This window comes from Bos mutus, chromosome 21 (genome assembly GCF_027580195.1).
Source record: "Bos mutus isolate GX-2022 chromosome 21, NWIPB_WYAK_1.1, whole genome shotgun sequence".
Taxonomy (NCBI): Eukaryota; Metazoa; Chordata; class Mammalia; order Artiodactyla; family Bovidae; genus Bos; species Bos mutus.
The window spans coordinates 10,994,227-11,000,226 of record NC_091637.1 but is presented as its reverse complement, the minus strand read 5'-3'; the positions used below and the strand labels follow the sequence as shown (position 1 = coordinate 11,000,226).

At 40.5% G+C, this 6,000-nt stretch overlaps 1 long non-coding RNA gene across 4 annotated transcripts in view; it reads left to right on the top strand.

Annotated features, from left to right (window-relative positions):
- Positions 1–6,000, top strand: part of LOC138984330 (uncharacterized) — a 176,888-nt gene that overhangs the window by 68,164 nt on the left and 102,724 nt on the right. Inside the window, exon 2 of one of the 4 annotated variants that reach the window (XR_011461560.1) lies at positions 1,497–1,590. The exons of the other annotated variants lie outside the window; for them this stretch is intronic. This is a non-coding gene — a long non-coding RNA (uncharacterized lncRNA). The remainder of the gene's footprint in view (positions 1–1,496; positions 1,591–6,000) is intronic. 4 annotated transcript variants of the gene reach the window in all.

Genomic DNA, 6,000 nt, shown 5'->3' with positions numbered 1-6,000 from the left:
ACAACATAGATAAAACTTTGGAATAACTGCAGTCAAGAAGGGAGAGATGACTTAATACACAAATACAGATAATTTCCTGCTGCACAATCTAGTTCTGTTGAAGAGTCACAAATTTGTAGTGGGACACAGCTGACCATAAACTCACTGATGTGAGTGTTTTAAATGGATATCGTAGGGAGACGAGGTGTTCAAAGGGCCAAAGGATTGAGGAAATGTGCTTCCTAAGTCAGGAGATATATTAAAATAAGTGACGAAAGTAAGAGACTAAAAGAAGTTCAAGAAAGATTCTAAGGAATGTGGTATTGTGTGCAGATTGAATAGAACTGAAGAATCTAGAGAGCTGTAATTACAGAGTTTGTGGTCAGAGAATGGGATAGTTACATTTTAATGGGTAGCACAGTTCCTGATAGTGATAAGTCAAAGTTGAGGTCATCAAACTATAAAATAGAGGTGAGGGTGAACTGGAGTTGAAGTCAAGAGCTAACGTCAAGATATGGACTGTGTCATTCCTGTGGACGTTGGCAGTTTGTAGGATAAAGTGAGATGGAAACTATGTGAGTCAGAATTCTCTGTGAATAGGAAGGAGAGAAAAGATTGTTGGTTAACTATTTAGCATGATTCTCAAAAGAAAGAACTTTGGGCCCCTGTAGATATGAACATCAGGGTGAATCAAGAGTCTCCTCAGGTCCTAGGATGTTGAGTCTGGCCAGCCTGCTGTGTCTACCAGAAACCACCCCAAACAATGTGGCTATTTGCTGCAGCCCTTTCATTTATCATTTAAGAATCGGCTTAGGTGTAACCTGATCTCCAGCCTGTGCTTTACCAGTGATGAACCTGGGCTCTGGAGTCAGGCTGTGCAAGTTCCAACGCAGCCACTACCATACAGGTCATCTGACCCGGGACAAGTTGCTTGGCCTTGGTGGACCTTCACTTCTTTGTCTGTAAAATGGAAGTAGTACTAGTTATTTCCACTTTATTTCGGAGAGTTTGAAAGATTAAATAAGACAATTGATATGAAGGACCAGATCAGTACTGGGCTTGCAATACGTACGCAGTCCATTTCAGCTATTGTTATTTAAAAGCTTTCTTCAAATTTTATCCAATTCATGTGCCCATTTTAGCCTTTTCTCAGGTTATAGACCAATTGTCCATTTGAATCTGTCTCTCTTTTAAGCTGGAAGCTTTTTTGGCATGTGGGCAGTTCATCTGGATAAAGCTACTACCTGCCCCCTAATAGTACACTTTGTGGAATATATTAATGAACGAATGAGAGATTTTTTCAATACTTGGATGAAACACATAATAATGTTGTAAAAAGTAATTCTTTTCTTCTAGGTCCAAATCTTCAACCAAGAGTCATATTTTCTAAATCTTATTTTAAATGGGAATCTAATTTCTGTAAGAGAACAGTAACACACAGATATTCTGGAAATTGTTCATTTGTAAAACCCTGAGATTTATAAACATTAGATCAGTGATGGCTATCCATTTTACAGTTGTACTATTGTACTTTATCATCAAAATATAATCAGAGGCCATATCGATCATCAATTACTATGGAACGACAACCACAAGATCGTGGAGGACGCGGTAAGTATTTATTTTCTTGTGTGTCTGTCATTCTGCTGAGGGTTACCTGGGGGTCAGTTGGGCCGCTCTGCTTCAAGCAGTGGATCCGGCTGGACTTGGCTTCTCACCTTTCTATGGCTTGGGCTCAGCTGAGCTCCACACATAGACCTTCTGGAGCTCAAGAGGAACTGTCTGGAGTAAGCTGTTTTGTGTGTGGCAGAAACGCAAGCAGTAAGGCCAGGGGCATGAACACAGAGCAATCCCCTGCTTGTGCTGAGCCAAATAACTCACAAAGAAGTAATTTGGCCAAGTTCAAAGTCAGGGGTGGAGAAGCACACTCTGCTTCTGTGGAAGCGACTGCACACTTACTTGGGGAAATGAATGGACAAAGGGAGGGGAGGGAATTGGACCACTCTTTCAATCTGCCCCAGAGACAAACAGGGAGTTACTATCTGATGCTAGCTTGGCAAAGAAATGCTTGATAACATTTTCTATAATACAAGATAATAAGATTAAATACTATTTAGTTATGTTCAAAGTCAAAGGGCTTCCCAGGTGGCTCAGATAGTAAAGATTCTGTCTGCAATGCAAGAGACACTGGTTCAATCCCCGGGTCGTGAAGATCCCCTGGAGAAGGAAATGGCAACCCACTCCAGAATTCTGGCCTGGGAAGTCCCATGGACAGAGGTGCCTGGTGGGCTATAGTCCATGGGGTCACAAAGGGTTGCAAATGACTTAATAACTAAACAGCAACAGTCAGAAAGAGCTTTTAAGTCAGAAATAACCAAAGATGGCAAACACTGGACCTCTCAGTCCTCAAAGCTCCATCCCAGTACTGAAGTATCGGGTTCTACAGTGACCCTCCTTAACCCACACTGGATCCAGTCTGCCCTGCTCAAGTGTCCCAGCGAGTCAAGTGACCAACAGAAATCCTGCTTGTAAGATTTCAAGCAGCATCTATATTAAGTCAATCAAATGTATTTATCACTTAATATGTTTTCTGAATTAAGGAGAAAGAAATTTGAACAAGCCAGATTGAAAAGGAAGTATTGCACAGGGGGAAGGAAGGTGAGGCTTGGACCCCAAATCACTGGCTGTAGTATTTATAACTGTGCCACCCTGGGCATTTATCCTCTAACAAGGCAAGACATTTAACCTCTTTGAGTTCCCTCATCTTAAATATAAGGTCTCAGCCGTATCAGATACTTTCTCAGTACATGTCTGAATTACAAACAAATGCAAATACATTTATTTGCAAACAAAATGATTATAAACGCAATACGAATACATACAAATAAAATTGTTGTTATCACATGGAAATGAAAATAATACCTTTTATACAAGGTCAGTTTATCCAGGATCCATTTAAAGTTTATAAATACATAAACTTTAGGAGTCCAGCATTTTGTGAGTGTACAAAAAGGACTGGTTCCTTTGATTTACTTTCCCTTTAAATACATAACTGAAAAAACTAAAGCAGATGTGACCTGACCAAAAGCTACATTTTTCTCCTAATTATTCAGAGAAAAGGAAATTCCCTTTTTATATATTTATGTCTTTCCAAGTGCAAATTGGCAAAAACATATTTTCAAAAAATAAAAATATGCATTTTTTTTTTGTAATTTAAAAGGCAGAAGACTGACAACTGAACTTCCCTCTGGGGAGGCAAATTTTGATGCTATCCATCCCCATTTGTCAGAAATGTTAAAATTCTTAGGAAAGTAGCAGGAACAGACCCAGGGTGTTGTAAAGAGGCCCCAGGGACTGTGTGAGGCACTGCGAGGCTGAACTGCCACTCTAACCCAGAGAATGAAGCAGAGCAGTGACTTCTGGCCTCCTTTGAACCTCAGCATCAAAATGGAATGGGGTTGATTGGTTTTTCGACAAGCTCCTTCAAAGTTACCATAGGCCACCTGTCTATTGTTTTTAAGCAAATGAATAAAAATTAGCTGTATTTTGTAAAAGTTCTTAAGGTAGTGAACAATCATGTCTCTTCATTTTTGGAGATGACTGTGGTTCCCCCAGCATCCCCAATGGCTCAGTGGGTAAAGAATCTGCCTGCAAGTCTGGAGACATGAGACGTGGGTTCGATTCCTGCGTCAGAAAAAAATCCCTCCAATATTCTTGCCTGAAAAATCCCATGGACAGAGGCGTCTGGCTGACTACAGGCCAAAGGGTCGAAAAGAATCGGACACAACTGAGCGTGCATGATACCTGGCCCTTCTACCACAAGAAAGTCAAGCAATATCAAAGCTGTTTTACTGATGCCTGCTCTGTTTATTCAGAGGAGGCAACAGCACCCAACTCCAGTACTCTTGCCTGGAAAATCCCATGGATGGAGGAGCCTGGTAGGCTGCAGTCCATGGGGTCGCTAAGAGTCCGACACGACTGAGCGACTTCACTTTCACTTTCATCCATTGGAGAAGGAAATGGCAACCCACTCCAGTGTTCTTGCCTGGAGAATCCCAGGGACCGGGGAGCCTGGTGGGCTGCCATCTATGGGGTCACACAGAGTCGGATACAACTAACTCGACTTAGCAGCAGCAGCTTTGTTTATTATAAAGTAGGTGCTAGTTTCCCCATCTTTAAATGGAAAATAGCACAGTCAGACTAGCAGCTACATGCCCAAAGCCAATTGCTCAGTAGGTAGGAATAAGAGCTGGGAATGAAACCCAGGTCAGTAGATTATAGATAAGTCCTTTATCTACTTGCCATGCTGTGCTGATATGTGGAAGGCATGTTGATGAAAGAAGTGGCAAAATGAAGCAAAGTAAATTTTCATGAAACAGACAATGGTATTTCTATCTTATATCCAGACTGTCAAGTACAAAAAGGCTCTTTCTGAATGTCACTGTCTTCGTGGCTGTAATGGTATACGAAATTCCCAACGTTACTTGGAGACTCAGATGGTATAATGTATGTAAAAGTCAGCGCAGTTCCTGCTACACAGTGGACAGGTGATAAGAATGATGATGATATTGATGACAATAAGCACGATGGTGTACAAACACTCATCAGCATAGAAGTGGTCTCTATAGCTCTGAACTGGGATCAGACTCGACTTTTTGACAAGCTTTACACAGTGAATTAATACATTAAAAGTGGGTGATGGAGCAGGCCAAGTTTTCACTGTTTGTTGTTGAATTAGATCATCATTTCTATTCTCTATTCCATATGCATCATGTACATTATAGGCCACAGTGCCTAGACCAGCAAACTCACCAGCTGGGTGGAGAAATCCAGGTAATTGTGTCTACCAGCTCTGAAATCTTACTACAACCAGCTGGATTGTCCAACATTTCTAGCCTCAGGGCTGGTGAGACCAGATCTTTTGAGGGGTATTACAAAGACCTCATTTCAGGTGTCACCTGGCTATTAATTTTTTAAAATACATTTATACAGTCTTTTATGAATCCATACCCCAATTTATTTTCTGCATGTCCTTCTTTAAAGAAAGGAGAATAAGCATATGACTTGAATCATATTTTATAGTTCTTTTACTTGAATTTGGAAATACATACATGTTCATATAGTAGTATCTCAACAACTAGAAAATGTATATTAAGCATGATTATATGGAAAGTTCCTCAGCTCAAATAAATCATTGTGCTTGAACTCTGGCTTGAATTACCTCTGCTATTATTCTGCTACTTGGAAAATTTTCTGTCTAAAACTTGTATTTCATTTTTTTAATTGAAAAAGAAATCACTGGTTTGTTTTTTTTTCCCAGAAACTAAATAAATTACCTAACTAAATGATGAGATTTCTTTTCACCACAGAGAAATTCAATGAAATCTTCTGCTCGATGTTCCAAATTAGTTCTGTCAGCCATGAAATTCCACTATGAAAACTGGAATTGTCCCTCACCAAAGGTTCATGTTAGAACTAGCTTGAAGTAAAAAGGTTCCCAGGACTGCTTTATTTGAACTTAATCATAGAGATTTCCTGGGGTTCTATACCAGCCTGCTCACTTGCAGTACCAGGTGGAGGTTGGTGGGGATACAGAGCCCTGGCAGCTCTCAGATCATCTAGAAGACCTTAGATTCTCTCTCGGAACTTAAGTCCGCTGTCTCACTTCTGCCAAGCTCCAACTATAGTATGTCATAAGTTTATATACAAATGGAAAAAATCTCATAGTATCATTCACACTCTATTACTGATAATAGTTATCATTCACTGAGCCTCTACTACGTGTAGAACACTACCCTAAATGCTCCATATGTTTCCTCACTGAAACCTTGAAATGGATCATGAGGGAAATATCACTGTTTCCATTTTGCAAATGAGTTATCTTAAGCTCAGTTCAGTCAGTTCAGTCGCTCAGTCGTGTCTGACTCTTTGAGACCCCATGGACTGCAGCATGCCAGGCCTCCCTGTCCATCACCAACTCCAGGAGTTTTCTCAGACTCATGTCCATTGAGTCGGTGATGC